Source organism: Mesoplodon densirostris, chromosome 15, assembly GCF_025265405.1.
Source record: "Mesoplodon densirostris isolate mMesDen1 chromosome 15, mMesDen1 primary haplotype, whole genome shotgun sequence".
NCBI classification, from domain to species: domain Eukaryota; kingdom Metazoa; phylum Chordata; class Mammalia; order Artiodactyla; family Ziphiidae; genus Mesoplodon; species Mesoplodon densirostris.
In genome coordinates this window covers 37,011,732-37,037,443 of record NC_082675.1, presented here as the reverse complement: position 1 = coordinate 37,037,443, position 25,712 = coordinate 37,011,732, and positions in this window count along the sequence as shown.

Sequence of the window (25,712 nt, the reverse complement as noted above, 5' to 3'; positions counted from 1 at the left end):
GTTCAAAGTTCTCTATTCTTTAGCAGAGGAGAACCAGAAAATAAATGCCATTTTTAAAATGATTATAAAAGAGTCTTACTCTTTATTGCAAGCTTGCCAGATTTGGGAAATAGGTATGAGTGTTCAGTGTCCTCTATGAAATAAGACAAAGGCCAGAATGGGATTTGGGCATGGCCAAAAACGGTATTAAGCATCTTGATCAGTGTTGCATCTTATGCACCACCATTGACAAGATAAATTCTAAACAGTATTTTGGGCTCATGTGGTCATAAAAAATATTTATCTACTTTGTAAGCAGTTAAAACAATATAGGATGACTTTCGTTATGGTATAAATCTCCTTTTTGCTCATTTTCTGCTGATTGAGCAGACTTTGATTTTATAAGTGAAAATGTACTGTGTCTTTAGCTAAAAAGATGGAAGTTGAGATGTCAGAAGACATAGGATTATCAAATCATTTCTAATTAATCTTGAGAGTAAATTTATAAAGGAATAAACAAATAACTTTTTAAAAAATAGTTCAAAAAATCTTTCCATTGCCCTGTATTCCTGATAGTTTCTAAGAAATTGCTCTCTTGAGATTCAATGCAAATGTTGTTTTCAGTTAAGAATTAGTCTCTGTTACATACTAATTCTTTCTCATTAACTTGCCATTCTGTAGGCAGCTAGTCCCCAGTTATTATTTTGTGCTGTTAATTGTACACTAAAGTACAATTTATAACTCACATTTTGATTACTTGTTACACATTTTAGACTTACTTGAGTTTTTACCAACTTCAAACTAATTTTTTGTAAATGAAAATAAAGATGAAAACTCCAAACAGTTCTAAGATAATTAAGATTTTTTCCATATTTTTTTGTGAATTAGCTTAAGTAGTTTATTTTTATGAATGTGTTAAGAAAGTAATAATAATTTATTGCTACATGCAAAGCTTACTAACATTGAAGTCCACAGTGCTTTACCTGTTTCCCATTAGTTCACAAAGAATGTTAAAGCTGTGAAAAATCATGGATACACACTAACATTAAGTTGGGGAAAGACTGATTGGGGAGAGAAAAGCATATAGGAAGAATTGGAATATTCAAGAGTTAAAACCTGAAATGACTTCTGGACTGACCGTCTTCATTCACTCCCCTGTTTCCATCATCTTTGCAAATATATCAAATACTTTCAGACTTTTCTTAAGAATGCAAAGAATGCTATCATGAAGAATTGTGAACTGCTTTTAGTTGATTAACAGGGTGATAAAGGGGTGCTTGATCATCTGATCAATAGAAGGGTGTTGAAGACTTTTTTAGAATGGCAACCCTCAAATACTGGTTTTGGAGTCCAGACCAGGATGGTGACATCATGGATACTAGGGAAGTTACATGAAACACAGATTTCTCAGCCTTACTATAAAAGATTTTGAAAGTCTAAGATGGGCCTCATGGATCTCTATTTTTAAAATGTATCCAGGTTACTCTGATATTTAGAATGCTAATTTTGAGAGATGTTAAACTTTTTAAAAAACCATATGTTTGTTCAGATACTTCACATAATTTTTCTAAACTTATTTGTCCATAACCTCCTTCATCTCGAAGAATTGGTATTTTATGGGACGCATTTTGAGAAAGGCTTTCTACGGGGTTAAAAGCCTTTTGTTGTGACTATGAGATTTGGTGGAAAATTGGGAAGTTATAAACAGGTTTGAATATAATAGAGAAGGGACGTATATGTATGGATACTATTCTTTATATAGTCTACGGAAAACAGACCCAGGCAGAACATGAGCAATTAGAAGAATGTGAAGTCAAATAAGGGCCAGAATAGGAATCTGTCTGTGAGGCTGACACAATTACAATCTAGACTTAAAACTAGAATAGGTCATTCCCTCTAGAAGTAATCTCAGGAGGCAACCGATTGAAAGATTCCTCACTGTGCAATAGACTCTGTAGGGATGAATGGAAATCTGTCCCCAATGAGTTGGGAGTAACAGCGGGGGCAGGTGAATTCCAAGTGCAATGGGCAGTACTTGCAAAGCACTGTTGGAATCAAAGGGAAGGAGCCTCAGTCACTGCCACTCAACTTGTTTAGAAAGTGCTTCAAGGAAGAGCCAGTGTCCAATCATATAAAAATTGCTGCGCATACTGTGAAGATAACATTACCATGAGGCAGTATGAAGGGAAGGAGATTGTAGAGCTACATGGTAGAGATTGAGCAGCAGTCCAGTTATTCCAGGACTTTCCCAAGAAAGCAGGTCCTGGGTTTTGTTTCCTTTTCCTTTCCTTTCCTTTTCTCTTCTTTCTTGTCTTCTCCTCTCCTTGTCTCTCCTGCCTTTTGTTTTCTTTCCTTTTTTTTTTTTTTACTCCTTTTCTCTTCTTGGTTGTTTTATGTGTCAGAAATATCCCTAAAGTGACCAGAAAATCCACAGGCTGCTACCTCAAGTAAAAGATTCCTTCACGAGGTCTGACTTCTTTTCTGTGGTGTGCCTTCTCCAAACAGACGGCTGACCTGCCATTTGTTCTCCCAGCCAAGCCCACCACTAAGCACACTTCTCTGCATTCTCACGATGCCCTGTGAAACCTCTGTCTTTGCATTTGCAAATTTGAATTATGATTACACTGTGCATGTTTCCTCCCAAATAGATTTTTAGTTCCTTTAAAACAAGGACTTCACTCTTTCATATTTTATTCCCAGTACAGTGTTTGATACATAATATGTACTCAAAAACTGTAATCAATCAGAACTTGGATACATAAATAAAAAGAATTAAAAGAAAAAATTTTGTGAAGATAGTTCATCCAGATTCTTAGACCAGGAATATATGTCCACAATCAATTATCCATCACTTAGCACATACCTGGTAATGGTTTACTGGGCAGATACATCAGTGTCCCTAGAGAGTCTCAGGTCACTGAATAAGGGGATGATCCTCCTAAAGTATTAGCAGCCCCAAAGAGTAACCTAATTCAGCTTGAAAGCAAACTGCAGAAAACAAGCCTGGCTGAAAAGCTGGATGGCAATGAAAGGGTATATATGCATGTATATAAATATATTTAAAACAATGAAGCATTCTACTCAGGGTTATTTAAATCCTCTTTTGAGTGTATCTACCTCCACATTAGGACCTCATAACTGAAACAAGATGTGGCCTAACCAGTAGTCTAGAGGAAATCAACTGAGTCCATTTAATGCAATAAATACTTACCAATGACCTATTATGTGCAAGGAGTATAGGTGAATGATTGAAAGATTGAAAATAAGGGAAAAGCTAGAGAAACCTGGGTTACTTTACATGGAGCCAAGTCGACCTCAGGGTTGGAGAACCAAGTAATAGATTTCCAGTCTCTAAAGGGCTGTCATTTGTAAGCAGGACCCGCACGCATTTCCACAGACAAATGGAAAGAAAGAGGGTTTCAGCAGGAAGGGTTTTAGCTTAGAATAACCTTCCAGGTGTCCTTTACCAAACGGGGCTAGGAGGGCTGTTTCTCGGGAGATGTTTTTTAAGGTTAAAGTAACTCCTTAGCTGCAATCCTTTCAATAAGTAAGAGGCTAGGTGCCTGGAGCTCTCTTCTGGCTGTGTAATTCTGCAATATTTTAGTTCCTTCTTATGTCTCTCCTTCAGTGACCTTAATTCCTTTCATCAATTTAAAGTTTAAAGCATTTACAAGAAACATGTATCCATTTACAAGGATGAGAAATTCAAAACTTCCCCAGGCAAAACTATTTTCATGAAAATCTCCAATTTTAAGTGACCTCGCGAGTTTCTTCCGAGTAGGCACAGCCATTAAAAGATGTAGTTTCACAGGGTTTTGCTTTGAAGGAGATGATATGAAATACAAAAACACACCTCCCTTTTATAGTGTGTACAGGCATTGTCTTTCTGTGAAAAAGGAAAAAGAAAACATTGGCGATGATGTACAGGCTTCAGAAGCAAAAATAGTTCAAATAACCTTCTCAAGTGTTATCACTGAACGCTGGTTAAAAACTCTCATAAACTTTATACGTGTACATCTACACTTAGTGTTAAACAGCCAACGTTGGGAATGGCTGTCAATGGCCTTGATCCTTTTCCCTTGAGGGTTTCTACAGCGTTAGGTACCCTCAGATACAACCAGTGTCTAGCTGCTTCTGGAAAATTCGCACACATGGTGTCTGCTAAATTCATACGTACTCCTTCCCACCTCTTCCATACGCGCTCCTGATGATACCCCATACCGCTCATTGCACGTGTGCTGTGTCTGAAGATAATATGCGCTTCCTAATAGTTAGTTATATTTGTGAGTGGCGGCCCTACCCAGACTATGGGAGTGGATATTGTAGTTCTCAGAGAGGTAGAACGAGGAAAGCTTGAGGAACCATTGCCATTTTCCATCAAGCAGATACAGTAGACACAAGATCATGCCATTCACTTGAACATTTTAACTTTCCATGTATATATTAGGTCCAGATTGTCAATTCTATAATATTTTTATAATTTACACAGTTTTTGCACATGTGTAACCCAATAATCCTCAAAACAACCCAGTAAATGAAATGGAGCAGGTTCTTACTATACATTTAAAACTTTTGGTCTTCCTCGTGTGCCGAGATTCTGTAGATTGTGAATTCCTGTTTATGCCTTTCTTCTTTGATCATTTGTTCAAAAACTTGGCCATGCAAATGAGTCTTACACAAACACACAGCTGTGTGCATGCACACACACACACACACACAGATTGTCAAACCCCATCCATCTTTAGGAACTGTGGTGCATTATGTCTGTGAAAGGGCACCACTCAGGTGGTTCTCACATGTTGGCAAATTTAGGATCTGTTGTCCTGGGTCAGTGCTTCTGAACTATGGTTGCACATTAGTGAAATTTGAAAATTATGAGTATGTTCTGGCCCCAGGGAAAAAGTAAACAAATGAAGGTCCCTGGGGTGGGAACAGAGCGTGAGTGTATTTTTACAGGTGATTCCAGGGTACAGCCAAGGTTCGGGATCACTGGCCCAGAGGGGCACCTCTCAAACTTGAATATGCAAGAAACACCTGGGGATCTTGTTAAAATGCAGATTCTGACTCAGTAGGTCTGGAGTAGGGCCAGAGATTCTGCATTTTACATTTCTAACCAGCTTCCTGATGATGCTGGAGGACCGTGCTTTGAGAAGTTTTAACATAGAGAAGAAATGGCCACCAGTCCCAGTTGCTCAGTAGGTTCATTGCAAACTTCACCACAGAGAGGACCATTCATGCTTAAGGCTTGGACTTCAGTAGCATCTCCTGCCATCGAGCCACAGGGAGACTGTGTTATTCTTACTGGCACCATTATACTTGCAAATCCTCTGTCCAATCAGCTCCTCCTTTATCCCCCTGGCAAGTTTCTAGTTATCTTTGCTATTCTGCTTAGGTCACATGTTCTCTGAAGATCCTTCCAGTGACAACTTAAGAGTTAGCTGCTCTATTTCCAGGACACCATGGACTCTCTACCTGCTTGTGTGCAACTTGAAAACAGGGATTTTGCCTAAATGACCTTTGTATTCTAACATCTTTAATATCACCTGGTAGATAATAATCATTCAATAAATGTGTGTTGTATGAATGAGCACAGTTCTTACAGCATGTAGCCAATTTTTAGCTCCTCTCAACAAATCTCCGAGCTCTTTGAAAGTAAAGCTTACGTCTTTTTGTATTTGTAGTCCCACTGCCTGGTACAGGGTAGGCCGTTAATAAATATATGCTATATGTGATGAAAGAATTTATACCTTGGTACTTACAGAGAAAATCACCGTATTACAGAACCATTCAATAATTAATGTTGAGCAAGACTCTTAAATTATTTAGATAATATTAACTCATATTCATCATTCTCTGGGGGAAAGCACTGACATATGTATATATTTGTATATATATATGTGTATAATAGATACATATATATGCACACATATATCAGAGCCTGATTAGTATCTTAAAAGATTTCTTAAGAATTGTAAAATTTTGTTATTAGAGGGGTCAATACCCAGTGTCCTTGTCCTCCCCCAACCTAAACTTATGTACTTGGATCATCTCCTTCCCCACCCACGCTAGATATTCGTATAAGGTATCGCTGTGATTGTATCTGATGTAAGCACATGACAGTGCTTTGGAGGAGCAATGAAATTATTCATTTCAATTCCTTTCTAAGCCTTCTGTGTAATCATTTGTGCAGACTGCCGTGACACTGTTGGCAGGGCCGGGCAGACGTCAGCACTGGAAGCCTCCTGAAGAGGCCTATTGACAGTTCTTGAAGATTATTACACATTTTTTGCTTCTATTTTTAATGCTTTGGTGAATTACAGGATTGGATCTGCATTGTTTCCTGACACAGCCAACAGTAGAATATCAACCCCTTCTCTTCTTAACTCATTTGCAGGCGATTTCATTACAAGAAAGACTCAGTGATGAGCTTACTCAGGAGAAACTGCCCCTCTGGTTGGACCTATTAATTGAGAGTGTGGGCAATGGAGTAAAAAATGGATGCTTTCAAACCTGCTTTTACCAGTTCCTGATATAACACTGGACTCGTGTAACATTGGACAAGTCACTTACTTGCTCTGAGCTTCTGTTTACTCACTTGCAAAGTGTAAATAAAAATAGTATACACTTCATGACATAATGAAGTTTGTAATTAATTCATGCCTAAGGCAATGACTGCCGTATAAAAAGTACAAATTAATACTATCTATTATTTTTTGTTTTATTATTTCTACTGTTTTATTTCTGAGCATTTCAAGGTTTACATGGTAAATTTTTTATCAGTAGCAAGGTAGAATAATGATTATACTTAAATAGCTCATATGTTGTCAAGCAATTCATTAACCAGTGTATTAATGTTGACCATATGTTTTGATTGATTTCAGAAAAGAGAAAATCAAATTCAGGAAAAATGACCTAATCTATGATCCAGTTAATACCAAGTGACTAGGTTGACTCCCTTTTTTCCAGCAAGTTGCTTAGACTTTGGGTACTACAAGCTAGTCATATGAGAGAGGAAGCCTATATCTCACCACAAAATGGGGTAAAACTATTCTGTTTGCTAACACTCAGAGAGGCAGTCAGTGATGGTGGGATGAGGAGGTGGGAAGATCAAGAATATTGCCATCAGGCTGGCCTGGGTTTGAATGTCAGTTCCATCACCTCACTGGCTGGTGGACTGAATTCCTTTGAAACAGAGGTTCCCAGACTTTGTCTTAGGGTTCTTAAGATTCTCAGTGTTTCCAAAGGGATTATTACTTATCACTTTTTTTTTCTATGTAGATTGTTAAAGCAATTTCTCTCTGTAGATAATTAGGCAAAAGAGATAGAGGAGACTAAGTCAGGGTGTGAGATGGTATGAGAGGAGAAAAGCAGGATTTAAGGGAGAGAATTCCAGATTGGATGATCACCTGTGGGGTTTGTTCTAGCACAAAGTTAACCAAACACATCTTGGAAATTTCCTTTTCTAGCCATACTTCTCCCTGATGCTGGGATAACTTAAAAAACTCTTCTTGAAGCCTAGAGCCACACATTTCTCCATCTTCTAATAATTCTTAATTGGTATTTTCTCTAGGGTTGTTTTTTTTTTTTTTAAACTGGAAACAAAGTCTATTCCACTTGTCAGAGTTTTTATTTATTTGTTAGCTTAGACTGATAAAGGCAACCTTGGAAGTCTTTTCTTTGTTCCTGGAGATATCCAATGTGAGTAGCCTTCACTAGCCCATTTCTACAATAGTTCCAAGGTTTTTTAAAAATGGAAATTAAAATGTTTTACATTGAAACTATATTCTGGAAAGTAAATTGTTTGATGAGAGTGTGTTTCTTAAAGCAAACAAATGATAGAAGAATGCTAATTACCGTCTCTATATTGTTCCATAGAACATGGTGTTCCATTCTCGTCTTGCAAATAAAAAACATAGGATAAAGTAAATTATCCGTTTCTTTTCTTTTCAAAATTGGATTTTGATGGCTTATTTGGTTCTCAATTTCCTTATGCCTCATTTTAGTTAACAGTAGCACTCTGGATCCTAGTAATATATTTTAACCAAAATTTGAATAAAATTGGAAAAGCCATAACTGAACATGTTTGATCTCCTGGTTTCTAAGGTCAATCAAAACTGAATGTTTCAATTAGAAGTTGTATGCCTTTTATTTTTCAAGAGTTAATGCAAGCTTGCTAGGGCTTAGTTGGGATTAATTAGAAGTTGCATTTATTGGGCTTCCCTGGTGGCGCAGTGGTTGAGAGTCCGCCTGCCGATGCAGGGGACACGGGTTCCTGCCCCGGTCCGGGAAGATCCCACATGCCGCGGAGCGGCTGGGCCCGTGAGCCATGGCCGCTGAGCCTGCGCGTCCGGAGCCTGTGCTCCGCAACGGGAGAGGCCACAAGAGTGAGAGGCCCGCTACTGCAAAAAAAAAAAAAAAAGTTGCATTTATTTATGTTTTTTTATTTCAGGGTTTCTCAGTGTATGGTCTGCTTTCTATTTCATTAACATTACTTGGGAATGTTTATTAAAAAATCTCAGATTCCTGGGCTCCACTCAAAACTTACTGATTCAGAATGTCTGGAGGCGGAGCCAAGGAATCCACATTTTTTAAAAAAGGCATCCCATGTAACACTAAAATTTTATTTCAGTAACACTATAAATAACCAATGGAGGGACTTCCCTGGGGGTCCAGTGGTTAAGAATCCGCTTGACAATTCATGGGACGTGAGTTTGATTCCTGGTCTGGGAAATAAGATCCCACATGTCGCGGGCAACTAAGCCCATGCACCACAACTACTGAGCTCGCGTGCCTCAACTAGAGCTCATGCGCTGCAAACTACAGAGTCCATGCACACTGGACCCTGTGCACCACAACTAGAGAAGAGAAAACTCGCACACCACAACTAGGGAGAAGCCTGCGCACTACAACGAAGAGCCCGCGTGCCGCAACTAAGACCCGACGCAGGCAAAAATAAATAAAATAAATAGTAAAAATTTTAAAAATAAATCTTGAAATAAAAAAAGAATCAGTGGAGAGGCCAGCAGCCATTAAATGAGATGTTTCAGAGAGAAGAAAGGAAGGAAAAGGGCAAGGAAAATTCAGGCTGGATTATCGGTGTATAAATGATGGAAAGTCAAATGCTATTTTCTTCCTTTTCATTTAAAAATCTTTTATTTTGTATGAACAACTGATATTCATTAAAATACATAAGAACTAGTCACTTCTTAATTCATGCTAAAGAGATGACTGCAGAAAAGAAGAATGTTTAAAGAGGATTAGTGGATGAGATGTACATATCCACAGGAGACAACAAAACTGACAGTAAGGTTGATATGAAAGACAGATTAAAGGAATGGGACATAGTGTCATTTCCACTTCCTGTTATAGACTTATTCCCTTGTCCATTAAAAAATCCTGAAGTCAAGATTAGTTCCAGCTGATTTATCCCCATCTGTTTATATTGATTTGTTAAAATTGTATACTAAAATGAAACACTTTTGACAAGCATACAAACCTTAAACTTTATTCAGTTAATTGCAAATAGGACTATAGAATCTTCAACATTTGGATTGAAATGACCTCCTTCGTTTTGCAAAATAGTTCTTATCAAATAATCTCCTTTTGGGGAAGATTTCCTTCTATCTCAGTTTTCCTCTGCATTTAATTAAGAAGTTTGTCCGCATTCTCTAAATATTTTTCTCCTAAGAAAGGGAGAAAATAAAAGAATTGCCCTTTCAATTTTGATACATATAAATGGTAAAATATTTGATATAAAGCCAACTTGAGATGATAATTAATGCAGTCTATTGGTAATTGGCGATGTGAGATGGGAACCACGTAAATGAAATGTATCTCTTTGCTATCATTTGCCCAATGTAATGTATTTTACAGACACTAATGATACACAAACAGTAAAGTTTAATGATATTTTGAATGCTGATTATACCTAAAAGATGCTTCAAGTCATACAAATATTCCAGAAGTGATCACACAGTGAGCTATTTGTTGAAATAAACATTACAGGAGGCTTAAGGTCAATTTAATTAAATATATATGGTAATCTTTTTGTAGTTGATGTATCTAGCCATTGCTCAGTCATTTAAGTCTGTTTACTTCTCAAATAATCCGTTCTAGAAAAATAGTAAAATACAGTGTGTCACCAATTACCGCAACTGTTCCTCAGTTAATTAAGCTTTGATTCAATCAAAGGACACACCGGCAAGTTTCCATTTATTTGGGGGGTGTTGCTATTTCCCAGTAACTCTGTTAGGACTTAGAACCTTCTAAGCAGGCGCTTAGACAAGATATATCAGAGAGAACTCAGCTTATCAGAGTAAAAGTAGATAATGGATTAATTAATGAAATTAATGATACTTGAAAAAATGTCACTTTTCCCCTAAACACTTAATTGTATTTAGAGTGCTCTTACACTGTATTCAACATTTAGGAAGAGTTTTTGTTACCACTCAAATTCCTGCTGTTGTTTCATGGAAAAATAGTGAATAGATAAGATATAATACATTTTAGAAAAGGACAGTTGATTATGCCTTCTCCATAAGTAGAATATTTTAATTTATTCATCTGGTGTGTGGTAAGTCATAACCTTATGAAGTAAAGATTGTTAGATCTCAGCATAGCAAGAAAATATCCATTTTTAATTGGTAAAACTGAATGATGTTGCTTCACTGAAAGGATCTGAGCAGGTTGCTTGTAATACTCAGGGTATTGTCATCCAGCTGCAGTTACAGTGACAAGCTGAACAGGAAGTGGGATTTCAAAAGCCTTTCACCAGATGGGAGATTTTTTTTTTCCTGGCAACCAGATGCCACCAACTTCTCTTTCTGATGAGACTATTTACTTATTTTACAAGGAGAGGTGGTAGTTGCTCCAGGGTATGTTTATTGAGAATTTCAACTCCCTGTTGAACAGCTAATTAACACAAAAGCAACTCTGTGTGTGTGTGTGTGTGTGTGTGTGTGTGTGTGTGTGTGATTTAAGAGAATTATTCAGTGGACTCTTCTTTCCCTGTTTCATTAGCAAACTGCCCTGACTTTGGTTCTCGAGTGTTGGTGGTGAAAGTGCAGAGATGAAGAGGCAGCACCTTAACTGGTCTTACCTACTTGACTCTGGAGCCAACTTAGGGCCCAGAATATGACCCCAGCATAGGGTATAGCTAAAAGGGGGCCATTCAGTCCACAGCAGGCCCAGTCCTAGGATCCCACAAGCCTTGGTATAAAGTCCTTATCAGAAGTACTGACATTCAATTAAATTGTAGGATTGACAACAGGATCAGTTCGAGAGCCATCTGTCCTGGAGTGGGCTGAGGTGTCGGAGGCTTCCAGTGTTCTCTCAGAGGACAAGTCTCTTGAGTATATTTCACTTCTTTCCTATCTGGCCTGACTCCACATATTACAGCTTATATAAGGTTCTTCTGCAGTCAACCTCTTGGTCAGTGAAGCATTTATTGGGTATTTATTTTATGATATATACCTTCTTTATATATGGCTATTTTGCTCACCATCTTCCCTTAAACCAGTCTTATTTGTTAAACAGGATTGGGATAACTGAGTTCACTGTTACTTCATAATTGCTGTCATTGTAGTTCTTATTTTCACATTATTTTCATATTGGTTTGGGTTTCTCACTGATCATTTAAAAGTAATTAAGCTAGTCTACTACATTATGCGCAATCTATGATGCCTAAGGTTTTTGCGAATTAGTCTGTTTATATACAAAATAACACCAAACAGAAACTAATTTATCTACCATGGTTCTTCAGGGGATCAATGATCACTTTTAACACAATTGGAACCAAGCTGCTCAAGAGAATGACACAGAAGACGTCTACTTTGCACTTGCTTAATGTTGGTGGAACTGCAGAGGATCCTGGTGTCCTTTTCCATGTGGTCGTCTTGAATGTGGTCATCTGGTTGCTTGGCCGCATTGATTATGTGCACTTGTGCGTCTCCTTTGATTACAATCATGTTGTCAAGATTCAATTATGTTTCAATGGTAAAATAAGAAATTGCAATTATAACCCGAATTATTTTAGAGCTGGAGTTTGCAACCACTTGAGCAAATTTCTGCCCCTATTATGTTGTGAACAAAAGTTTATACCATAAGCTGTAATTGACCTTCAAATTATGTATGGAAAAGCAAATGATGACCCTGATATTGGACTCTTATAGACACTCACTATTTCAGACTGAAGAACTTTAGGTGGTCAGGGAATATTCTCCAGGGGGTTGATATGTGAGCTGAGGTCTGAACAATAAGAATAAAGCAGCCCTGTCAGAATTTGGGATAGGATATTCCTGGCAGAGGGACAGCAAGGGCAACATCCTAAGGCTAAAATGAACATATTTTTAAGAAACAGAAAGGAGTCCAGGTGTGGCCAGAGCCTAGTGAGCACAGATGAGGGGGATGTAAGATGAGAATGGTGAGGCTAAGTGGACAAGATTGTAAGCACAGTGGAATCAACAAAGGGTTTTGTTAGAGAAGGAGTGATATGATTCTTTCTGCATTTTGAAAGGATGACTTTGGCTACTGTATGAAGAATGGACCATGAGGACCAGAAATAGAAGCAGGAAGACAAGAAGGGAAGTTGTGCAGGAAAAAGATGATGACATCTGGACTAGAGTGATAGCAGTAGATATGGACAAAGATGGGGAGAGTCTAGATAAATATGAGAGGTGAAGTTGACAGTACTTGGTTGTGATGAGTAAAGACAATAATAGTTTGAAAGATGACTCCTGGAGGTTTGGCATAAATAACAGTCTGCGTGGACAGTGTGGCCATTTACAGAAATAGGGAGGATTAACAAAGAGGCAGATTAATGTCTTATTTTGAACAAGTTAATTTTGAGAAGCCTGTCAGCTGCAGATATCAGGTCAGCAATAAATAATTACGACCATCACTTCATGGGGAGGTCTGCGCTAGACTTAACAAGGTGTTAACAGCACGTAGATAGCATTTAAAGCCACAGAAAGAAGTGAAATTAAAAGATAAATTGAAGGAGACATTGAAAACAAATGGATAACTCCTGAGAGATTCCAATGCTTAGAGTTCTCGTAGGAGGAGTGGAGCAAGTAAAAGAACAGGTAAAAAGTGAAAAGTGGGGCTTCCCTGGTGGTGCAGTGGTTGAGAGTCCGCCTACCAATTCAGGGGACATGGGTTCGTGCCCCGGTCCGGGAAGATCCCACATGCTGCGGAGCGGCTGGGCGCTCCGCAACAGGAGAGGCCCATGTACCGTAAAAAAAAAAAAAAAAAAAAAAAAAAAGTGAAAAGTGGCCAGGTGAAAAATGAGAAAGTTTCACAGAATGCGAGAGATAAGAGGGAAGTATGGGAGAGCGGACAAGAGTGTTTAACAAGATGAGTACTAGAAAACCTCCATCTGAATTAACAATAGGGTAGTGGATGTGATGTTGACCAGAACAGCTTTAATTGATGAGGACTAAATTCCAATCGGAGTGTGTAGGAGAGTGATTGGGAGGTGACGCAGTAGAAAAAGAGTTTGTAAAACAAAAACTGCTTCCAAAGCTTCAGGAAGGGAAGTAGATTAATGGTGGAGTAGCTAGAAAAAGATATGGAGGCAAGTAAGCTATATTTAAATGTGAAAAGTTATGCAGTGGATTTCTACTCTCATTGCAATGATCCAGTTGAAACAGTAGTAATGCAGGAGAAGAGATAACCAAGGAAGTAGAGCCCTGGAAAGGTGAGATAAGGATGATAAGGAGAACAGAGGAAGGCATTACCCTTTGCAGGGTATTTCTCCTTTGAAAGAGGAGGAGGGAGAAGATGGGAACAGATTCAGGTTAGGTTTATAGATTTGACCATGAAAATATGTAGCACATTAGTCTGTGAGGACTAATATTTCAGTGGAATATGATATTAGTGGAATAGTAACTAAAAGTGGAAAGGAGATTAATGAGGGCAGGAGATTAGAAAGAACAGAAGAGACGTGAAATCTTTCTTGCTGAGAGTAGGAAAGTACTCATACTTAAAAAAAAAAAACAGCACAGGGTTTCTAGGAAGTATTGAGAACCCTTTTGAGGATCAAGAATTTGTAGTGATACCAAACTGACCAGTTATAAGTTTTTTTTTCTTGCAAAACTTAATTGCATGAATGTAGACACACAAAAAGATAAACCTTTGGATCTCAGCCTGTGGATTTTCTGGGTGAGTGTAATGGGAGCATAAAATGTTTGCTGGTTGATGCAAAGGAGTGATTACATTGATGGATCTTTAAATTAAAGCTGGATCAAGAGGATGTAAAGTCTAGAGTAAGTGGTAGAGCCAATGGATTGAGGGTCTAAAAGAGGTGAAAGTCTTGTTTCTATGAGACTACTTGACAAAACCAGCAGTAGCAATAGGACTTTGTATTTTGAGGTAAGATGGTTTCTGGTGAGAGCTAGATCTAGGATGTAACCACCAGAGAATATGGCTGATGTGCCATGAAACTGAATTCAGGAAACTTATTAATTCATTCAACAAATATGTTTTCAGTGCTTCCTGTGTGCCATGCACTGTTTTAAGCCACAGGTTTACAGCAGTGACCAAAACAGACAAAAACTCCCTGTGCCAAAATGTTTTACAAGCTAGTGGGTAAGAGGGATGACAAATCGAGACGTATCATAAAGTGTCAGGTGTGGTGAGTGGCAAGGATGGAGGAAGAACAGGTGGCCAGAGGCCTGGCCAGGGAGAAGTCCTCATCAGTCATGATAAAGAGTTGGAATTTTCTCTGTAGTGTGATGGGATAGCACTGGAGGATTTTGAGGTGTGCATGTTTGGGGCGGGAGTGGAGAGAACATAATCAAATTTACATTTATAAATGGATCTCTAGGGCTGCCATCTGGGGAATAGACCTTTTGTGGGCAAGAGAAGAGACCAGCTAAAAAGCTCTGCCCTGATCCAGGCAAGAGAGAAAGGTTCTTCCTATATGAGGGGTGCTGTGGTGGAGGTGAGCAAAAGGGGTCGAATTCAGGGTATATCTTGAAGGTGGAATGTCAAATTCTCAGGTTCTAGAGCAAAAATCTTTGAGAGTTGGCTCTTTGTGATTTGCTCAGCTCATTCAACCCCAAGAGACCACATTTGCACAAAAGCCTGGCATGGTCAAAATTCAAATTTGGCAATTCTCTTCACACGATTGCACTTAGTCATTACAAGAGATTTATGAGGTAGGTTTCATTAACCACCTTGCAAATTACTGTACATCGTGGATCTTGTAGATTCTATAGGAGGTATTCAATTTATAGATACCAAGAGAATACTGTATTTATTTCCTATTATTTATCTCTGTTTGATTTAATAGCAGCCCAGAGTTGAATTCTGTTTTGAGAAATTCACAAAAGAGAATACACGTTTTTGGTTAAAATTCATAACAGTCTATAGTTTTGTTCCATGAGAAATTCAAGAGATAAATATGACTTATTTAAAACCTCACAAAATGTTTTCTACCCATGGAAAGGCACCACTTTTGTTCCACAGGTCAGTGTTTTCCTGTGTCCCCAGTTCTTGATCTTGCTCCCAGATTGCAAGACCTGTCAAAAATAGAACTAGTTGTAGTTGAGCCAAGTAGTCTTGATTTGAAATTACTTTTACTTTTGAAATATTCTTCTGCATTTAACACATGCAATTTTGGCACAAAGCAGTCACTATCATTGGCTCTCATCCCTGTTTCCCCAAGCACTAGCCTCTCTTCTGGCTGAGCCACAGGAGCAATTAAAAGCATCCTGAGAGATTAATCAAAATGGTGTTGGAAGAAGATCAAGGGCTCAAGGAGCTGAGAAGTCAGGGTATTAGAGAGCTGTTCTTATAAATATTAAAGTTACTTAAAATGCTGTCAGGAGAGGTGTGAGGAGATTGTGACCAAGGTCCTGAAGAATCAATAAAGGAAGGGAATTGACAAGGAGGTCAGTAGAAGCCAGTGATGTTGCGAGCAAAGTGCTAAATGCTAATGGCATGGATAGACCTCCTAGTAAGAAGGGCTCTTAGAAGAGCAAGGGGAGGAGGCAATGGTATGGTAGTGTCTGGACAGCAGGAAGCTGGTCACCCACTGTCCAGGTGTGAGCTTAAAGAATATGTGAAAATAGATACCTCTACCTGATAGCAAGTATTCCCGGGAGATGGCCAGCATTCAGTTAGAGCAAGGAGGTGGAGGGACCTTTCAGAAAAAATACTGAGAATATAGGGGAGTGTGCTGGTCATGGAGTAGGAATTCAGAGGACACAGTGCAAATTGTTATTACCCTTATCTACAGTGTTCAGCTAAACTGAAACTCAGAAAGGCTCATTTATCTAGTCACAGGACTTCTAGGTGGCAGTGGAATTTGGCTCCTTATACAATTTTATGACTCCAAAACCTACGTTTTTTATAGGGGATATGAAGCTAATTCAATATACTGTCAGAGAAATGTTATTATTTATCATGTTTTAGCCAGCAAAGCATTGCAACACAGACACGTAACAATGCTTTTGATGGTAATAGAGAGAGAAATTCTCTACCCCACTTATGAGAGGTCTCAGTGTTCTGAAAGATATGTTGATTACCTCTAAGAAGTTTGTTCAAGTGCTGGTCAGGGTGAGCTCTGGACTTGATAGCCTCTAGTGCCTGCTTTAGAACAGACCTGGAAAAAAAGCAAGAAAAAATGAACTTGGTTGTCGAATAATGTTTGGCCAATTCACAATGTGATTAAGGGCCAACTATGCACCCAGCTCTGAAAAGATGCTCTGCAGAGCCATGAAAAATAGTTTCCTATCATTTATGTCTTTCCTGTATCAATTTTCATTTTTCAGTTTTGCTCTTCTTATTCAACATACAAGTATTTAAATGTTAATTTTTACCATAACATAAAATTAAAATTTTCCTTTTTAAAAAATGTTTATCTGGTCAAAGGATGGTTGATAGAGTGGGTAGGGTTGCCTTAGCAACTACCACATACAACAATAAGTAGAAATCTCTATGCATTTTGGGGACAAAGGTTTTCTATGGTTCAGAATATAAATTATTTTTAAAAACATAACTGTGACCTCTTTCTCCAACTATTTGAAAAAAAGAAATAATTTATATAGTAGTTCTTATTTTAATAACTTTTTATTCCCCAACTAGTAGAACAGAGAAAGCTAAAACCTAAGTGCCTGGAGGGAGGAATAAAGATAAAGCCTTGATTTACTCCATAGGGTCCCAGAACAGCTTGAAATTTGGATGCATCAGAGGCGTGTGAGGTGGGCTGAGTCTTGGATCTAAGACCCAAATGGGGATTGATTGTCTACAGTGAAGGTGAAACCTTGGATCTCTTCCTCATCAAGCAAAGCACCAAGTGACTCTCCTTTCCCCAACCCTAGCAGGTAGAAAATGTCTGTTCTCTGAAGAAATTAAACTCAAGGCTTGGAATGTGGTGGTGAGGCTTATTGAAGATGCAGGGAGTAAGTGAAAATGTGCACAGGAATCATGAGACTGTTGGGCTCACTCCTCATCCCTGCTCCAAGAACAGAGGCCATCAAATATGTGCCCTTCCAGTCACCAAAGCAAGAAAATGAAGTATTATTTTTCTGGAGTGACTACTCTAGAAAAAGACATTTCTCACTTTTGAGATGGATGACATTTGGGGTCACCTCAGGAAAGAGGTACCTCTGCTAGATCACGTTGCAATGCTGTCTATCCACTTGCTAAAAAGTCACGTCATGCACCTGAGTCTCCTGGGTGACTGTTAGTGCCTCACTCAAATGGGAATTTAAAGGCTGGGGTCTCAGGATATTTCAAAAAACCTCCAAAATCAAGGTCAAAGCCTAAATTAACAGGAAAAAATGGAGATAATGCTATTTTAAATGATGTAATCAAGAGGTTCCATAACTGAAGGAGGGAAGTTTTCAAATTTAAATTTTGTTTGCCCAGATCAGTGAATGAAAGACACCTATCAAACCACATCATCTTGAGATTTTAGAATAAAGAAAAAAAGATTAGATTAAAAAATCTCCCAGAAAGAAAAGACGGTACACAGTTAAACAAATGGGAATAAGAATGACGAATAGCAACATACTGTATGTAAACCTGAAAAAAAAATGCAAGCTTTCAAACCAGCCTCAGTGTCTGGCCCTGAGCCAAATTCTTAATCTCTCTGGGTTCATTTTTATTACCTGTAACCTGCAGATAATAATACTCCCTTCATGGGGTTGTTGAGAGAAATAAATGAGATAAAGCACAGAGTGAGTTCTCAATACTAGCTGTTTTTATACTGATAATATGGCTACCATACTTTACAACAAGCTCTTCTGACTAGGAAGAAATGTCTGGGAAACCATAGGTGTAGGTGCAGAACATCATCTTTTAAGTTATTATGAAATGAATAAGGACTTTCTAAGCATGGGATAATAATGGAGAAAAGATTGAAATGTTTAATTTAGATATTTGAATGTATAAAAATCAAAGCCACACATAATAATTGCAGATATTATCCTCAAAAGATAAATTGGCAAACTAAAATATAATTGCTACAATCATGTGACAAAGGGTAATGTCATTAATTTATAAGGAACAAATTTAGTCAATCAAAAATCTATATATTCTATATATAGGATTCTATCTATAAAGGATCTGAACAAATTATAGGGGAGATTTAAAAAATATGTGAAACCAATTATTAGCTATAAAAGTAATCCAATTTAAAAAATAATGAGCTGACAGTATGGAGGTTCCTTAAAAAACTAAAAATAGAACTACCATACGACCCAGCAATCCCACTACTGGGCATATACCCTGAGAAAACCATAATTCAAAAAGAGTCATGTACCACAGTGTTCATTGCAGCTCTATTTACAATAACCAGGACATGGAAGCAACCTAAGTGTCCATCAACAGATGAATGGATAAAGAAGATGTGGCACATATATACAATGGAATATTACTCAGCCATACAAAGAAACGAAATTGAGTTATTTGTAGTGTGGTGGATGGACCTAGTGTCTGTCATACAGAGTGAAGTAAGTCAGAAAGAGAAAAACAAATACCATATGCTAACACGTATATATGTAATCTAAAAAAAAAAATTGAAGAACCTAGGGGCAGGACAGGAATAAAGACGCAGATGTAGAGAATTGACTTGAGGACACAGGGAGGGGGCAGGGTAAGCTGGGATGAAGTAAGAGAGTGGCATGGACTTATATATATTACAAAATGTAAAATAGATAGCTACTGGGAAGCAGTTGCATAGCACAGGGAGATCAGCTCCGTGCTTTGTGACCACGTAGAGGGGTGGGATAGAGAGGGTGAGAGGGAGACGCAAGAGGGAGGAGATATGGGGATAAGTGTATATGTATAGCTGATTTACTTTGTTATGAAGCAGAAAGTGACACACCATTGTAAAGCAGTTATACTCCAATGGAGTTGTTAAAAAAAAATAATGAGCTGATATTTTTGGTCTAGGTATTTGGCAAAAACAACATCAGCAAGTTATTAATTTCCTAATTATATCTTCATTATACTTTATTTTATTATTTGCTTCATATGTCCCTTTGTTTTATACATACCTTCCCAATTAGGCTCTAAGCGTTGTTAGAACAGAGACCTTGATTGTTTTGTTCGATGCATCTTTCTCAGTGTAGTGGAATCTGGAATCGAACTGCCTGCCCCAGACTCAGTTCCCTCAGTCCTGTGACATGAATGGGAGTTCAGCCTGAGGGCTGATTTGCAACCCTGCCCAAGAAAGGCTAGGTAGCAGGCAGGGTAGTGAGGGGTCCAGTGCAGGGCAGAGGTTCCAGGCAACAGGAGTGATGGTGGCTAAGTCAGAGGCTGCAGTGAGTTGACCCCTAGTGCCAGGGGCAGGGAGGTGTGGCTACCACTCAGATGCTCCTCAGCAGGTAGAAGGCTATTTGGGGAACCCAGACCACCCCAGGGGGTTAACACAGCCCAGCACATAGATGTACATTAGGTGCTTAGTAAGTATTTGGTGAGGAAATGCAATTGTAGGGCACAGAGCAGTCATACAGTATTGTTTGTGTTTGGTTTTTAAAACATTTTGGAAATCTGTAAATCTATATATCAAAAACCATTCATAACCTTTGACACAACAATTTTTTCTTGTTTGAATCTACCCCAAAAAATATCATCAGACAAACATTTATCTATAAGTGTGTTCACTTCAGGTTTTTAACAATAATCAAAATATAAAAATCACTTAAATGACTAACAACAGGGGGAAAATTAAAGAAATTATGTTAGGGTGGAATATTATGTAGCTGTTAAAATCAACAATTTCAAAAACTACTGAATGATTGGGAACGTACTAATGAGATTAAATGAAATTTGCAAAATGTGAAATTATACAGTGAGGCAAATGCTTAAAAACACAAACATTTTAGTAAGGAATGGCACTAAATTTGTTAGTAGTAATTGTCGCTAGGTGTTGGAATGATGGTTGATTTAATTTCTGTATTTTATAAAACACTGTAAATGATTTTTTTTAAAAAAATTAGAGCCATACAGTAAGAAGTATTAACTCAGTAGGAGACAGATAAAGACAATAAGTTATAAACATGGTTTTCACCATGGCTGATTATCCCTATGGGGATCTCTAGGTTTTAATTTGCTTATGTAACAAACAAGGGACAAATGTTTTCCTAATAGAAACGGTAACGTGCCTGTCAGCAGCCCAGTGCTTGGGCACCTGCAGCTGTTCTCCTAGAAGAGAGAAGGAAGACTGGCTGATTCCCACCCAGCTAAGCCAGCTCCTGGGACTGCTTGCAGACAGAGCAAAGCTCCCCTCTTTAATGGCACAGGGGTGGCCTCGAGCAGAGAGGGAGATCTGCCCACCATTCTTGTCCAATCAGAATATAGCAGTGGCCAGCTCTCCAGCAGTCACCAGATTCTAGCAAGGAAGACAAGAAAGAGAAATTCAGAAGAAGCAAGGCTAGCATGAAGTCAGTTGCTAACTGTAGAATTCTATGGAGTTGCCAAGAACAGTAAGACAGGCTCATGCACAGCACAGATGAGATAGTACAAGGTAATTCAAGGACAAAACTTTATATTCCAACCATTTAAAATTCCTGGAACCATCAGGCTAAGCATTCTCTGGTTAATTCACTGTCTAGGCCCCTGAGTCCCCAAATGTCACTAAATAGTTACCAAAAATGTGGTGTTCAAATAAGTTTGTTCAAATAGCTTCAAAACTATTAACGCTTCTAGGAGCCCTTCATATGCTAAAGGGTCTTATAGATCTCTGAGATGGAAATATGGCTTGCAGATTTTCCAGAACTTAATTGACTCCTGGGCCCACTTTTCTGCAATACATTTTCACTGCACTAAAGATTTTTAGGAAATGATGCCCTTGGTATTCTCTATAAAACTCTAAACCTAGAGTTTAGAGAAAAGAGTTTATCAGGAAGAGAAAAGAGTTTATCTTAGAATTTCTCTATCAACCCTTCCTGAAGACAGGCCTGCATTAGGGTAGCTGTAGGAATATCAGGGTTGTCCAAGGTAAAACTTGGAAAGTGGGGGAAGGTTGAGGTAGGTGAGCTCAAGTTGGAAAAGGTAGCAGTGTTGTTAGAAAGTGGAATTGGATTACTTGTGAACGTATATTGCAAACTCTGTGGCAATCACTAAAAACAGTAAAAAAAGAAGTGTAATTGATATGCTAAGAAAGGAGAGAAAATGGAATCACATAAAATGCTAAATTAAAACCACAAAAGGCAGAAAAAGAGTGAAAGACAAAAATTGGAAAGAAGAACAAGGGTCATAAATAGAAAACAGTAATAAATGTGGTAGATATTAACCCAACTGTATCCATAATCACCTTGAATGTCAATGTTCTAAATGCGCCAGTCAAAATGTAGCAGTCACAAGACTCTAGCAAGGAAGGCACAGAAGAGAAATTCAGAAGAAGCAAGGCTGGCAAGAAGGGAATTGCTAACTCAAGAATTCTATGGAGTTGTCATGAACAAGGTCTTGAAAGGTTTAGATGCATGATTAACTTTTGTTTTCTATGGTATCTAATCTTTACAATGAGATGATGAATTCACCAGTCTTATCTCATGCACCACTACAATGTTTATTAGGAAAAAGAGTAAGTTTTTATTAAATGTTTCATTATTTAAATATATTTCCAATTATATTCCTATTTTACTCTGAAAGAGTAATGAGAATATAATCTGATCTTTTTGTAATAGCAAGTGTTATGCTCTGTCCATAACTGGTCTTTAATTTCTGCCTTGTAAATTTAATTTCCATTGATTTGATTTATATTTGAAGAGTTTTAAGTTTTAACACACACATAGCTTGCCATGAATAAGTAAAACTTTTCTCTGACATCTAGTTTGAGGTTCTATGTTTCTATGTTGATAAACATTCTTTTTGTTTTCAAGCTCTCTTTACGTAATATATTTGGGAAGGAAAAGAAAGAGTTTGCTCCATAGACATGCTTCCTCAGTTTCACTAAAACTAAATTTGCTTAGAAATATTGTTTCATCCAGGATGCAATATTAATAAATGAATTTGTGTGAGCAATAAAAAGACAGGGTTTTATTTTGAGACTCAGTCATATTCAGTAGGACAGCCAATTCTCTTATTCATAAGGCCCTACCAAGGAGTTAGCTACTGCAGATGTACTTTATTCCTGAAGGAGAGTCAATGACTATACCTAAGGATGTCACATTATCAGACGAGTACACAGGGGACATATCAATAGGCTTGCATTTTCCTTCACAATCTACCCAAGCTCTGGCACATCTAATTCCAAAATGTCACTCAAGCAGCCAATAGGGGGAAGGGGTGATGAAGCTTTGGAGCAGAATATAAATAGTAGCTGATATTATGTACGATTTAGAATCAAATGTTTGAGATAATTTTATATTAGGGGGCATGTACAAGAAAAGTGGTGCTCATTCATACCCAGAAAAGATGCATATTAACTATCCAATGGAGCTTCACTTCAGTGCCACCTAGTGGTCAATCTCAAGTAATATAATGCTGCTTGTGAATCCCATTCGGCCCACATACCCAAGTCCACCAGGAAGAACTACTTCACAGTATAGTGCAGACCATAAAGAACATTTATTCATTACTACTTTGAAGGATACTGTTTTGATTAATATACTGCATTATTCAATCACTCCTGAATCAAATTCACTAAGCTCAGGCCATATGGCTTAGAATACCAGAATCAGCCTTCTGGTATACCTGTTTTCCTCACATTGGCTGGCATGTTTCAACACAAGTTGAGTCCTATATAGTTCCAGTGTGTACTTAATATAGACACCTAGACCCCTATTTATAGCACAAACTCTGGACTTTGCTTAGAAAGACAAACTTCGCAGTTTACTCACATTCAAATTCCAACTCTAGAACTGACTATATAGGACTTTGAACAAGTTATTTGGCCTTTCTGAGGCTTATTGTTCTGACTCTTTAAAATAGAGTCAATAATCATATCTTAGTACCATTATAGATATACTTATGTAAATGAACTTATCTATGTAAAGTCCTAGACATACAGTATGTGTTCAATACATAGTAGCTAGTGCTATTTTAAAGTCTTGAGAAAGATGTATTAACAGACATTTTTATCTCATTAAATATTTTATAATTTCATAAATAAGGAAATCAAATTTCTGACTTCATATCCCACAGTACCTGAAAGACTGCCTACATATGGTTTTAGAAACTTAAAGATGGAAACGTCAGTGTTTCAGGACCAGATGATCCTACTCTGCTCTCCCTTCCTTGCAGGAGCCCTTATGACAATAGTATTCACCCTTTTTGTGTCCATGGACTTCTTTCAAAAACTAGAATTTTTAGAAGAATGTATGAAGAGATTAAATTCCACCCACAGTTATAACATTGTTTACTCAGTCACTTGTAATCACTCTGTTGCTACTTTAGAACTGCCTTAACTGAACTGTCTCATAAACTTAGAAGACAAATTAATCACACATTCTTGCTAAGTGAGATCTTTCTCTGACCCTCTGATCATAGTATTCCATTTGACATACATCACCTTAGAAGTATATATTCCTGGTGGCAGCAAAAATAAATCTTTTACAGCGATTGTACTTTGATCAAAAGTTATCAGCAGTTGGTTTACTACGAGAGCTACTGACTTCACCTCATTTTTTCTCTCCCTTAAAGTGGCTACCACTAAATTGTGTCTTAGAGTTCTTCTCACCAACATGAAATATAAAAAATCAGATGTACGTAGGACAAACTTAGCCAGTCAGAGAATGGCCTACTGCCCTGGGTAATGAGCCTGGCATGTACTAACATCTTCAAAACAGATGGAAAAGTGTTAAGCATAGGGTGAAGTATTTACATTCAGTAGACCATTTTCTAGGCGACCAGGACTGGCAACTACTTAATCTCAAAAATTAATTTCACATATATAGATCTTCAGGGGTACTCTAGTTATGCTTTATAAAAAAAAATACCTATAGTGATAAATATCCCAAGATAGCCCCAATGGGCACATAATATTGGGAAAGAAGAAAAAAATCAACTATTTCCACACAGTGTTTGTAAGAAAGTTCATAACAACCTTACTGTAAATGTACATTATTCATCATGTCTTTTTTTTCCTCTTAGTTCTAGTCCATGGATGATTATGGCAAGCTTTAATATTGACTGGAAGAATCTCTATTATAATCCAAATCTCTTTTTTTAAACTTTCAACATTATTTGGGGACATCTATGTTATGTTCATGTATGATGCATTTTTTTTCTGGCCATATAATGGAGAAAAAGTAAATATGATCCATGGTTCATGAGGTGCTAGAGTTCTGCAAAGGGTATACATGACTTAGGGCTGCATTCATGTGTGGCAGGGGCTTGGGGGAGCTGTTTGTACAGTGTTCTCTGAGAACACAGAAAAGAGGAATAAACCAAGGTAGGAGAGAGGGTGGAGGAGAAAGGAAGTTATGAAAGACCTCAGGGAGAAAAGCCAAAGCTGGATCATAAAGAACAAGTAAACAAAATGTCAGAGAAGGTCATTCAAAGCAGAGGAACCAAACAAAATAGAGGTACCCAGCTAAGAAAAAACATGCTATAGTTATTCACTGATTCAACAAATATTTAATGGGAACCACTATGTGTCAGGCACTAAAGAGTTACTGGGGAGATAGGGCTGAAGGAAACAAACATATCCCACTAAAATCCAAATCCATGGGTACCAGACATTGAGCATGGAATTACAATGTGACATTAAATGACATAAAGGAGAATACTGTAGGAGACTTAATCTTGTGTAAATGGGGTGAGATATGACAAAAGCTCTTTTGATAAATTTTTTTAAGCAGATTTCTATGATAAATAGGAATTCATGAGGGGTGAGATGGGGAGGAAGGAGAAAAAAATGGAGGGAAGTCAAAAATAGCTGTTTGACTAGAATAGCTCCCATGAAGAGTGGGGAGAACTGTACGACTCTGATGCAGGACAGAATATGGCACATTTGAGAAGCCTAAATAAGTAAAGTATGGCTTCAGAGTAGAGTGCAAAGGGTAAAGCAGCAAATTAAGGTTAGAGAGGCAGACAGTGGCCTGATTTTGCAAGGCCTTTTTGTTTGTTTTTCCCTAAAAACAATTAGATGACAAAAACAGAGTCTAGAATAGATGTACCTGTATATAAAATAAGTGTTATAGATGAGATTCTAGAAATATATCTAGGTAGATAGTTAAATATAGGTAGATAGAAGATAGATAGGTGGATGACAGATAGATGATATGTAGACACCTAGATAGATAGATAGATAAAAACAGACCCTAGAGCACAGAAAA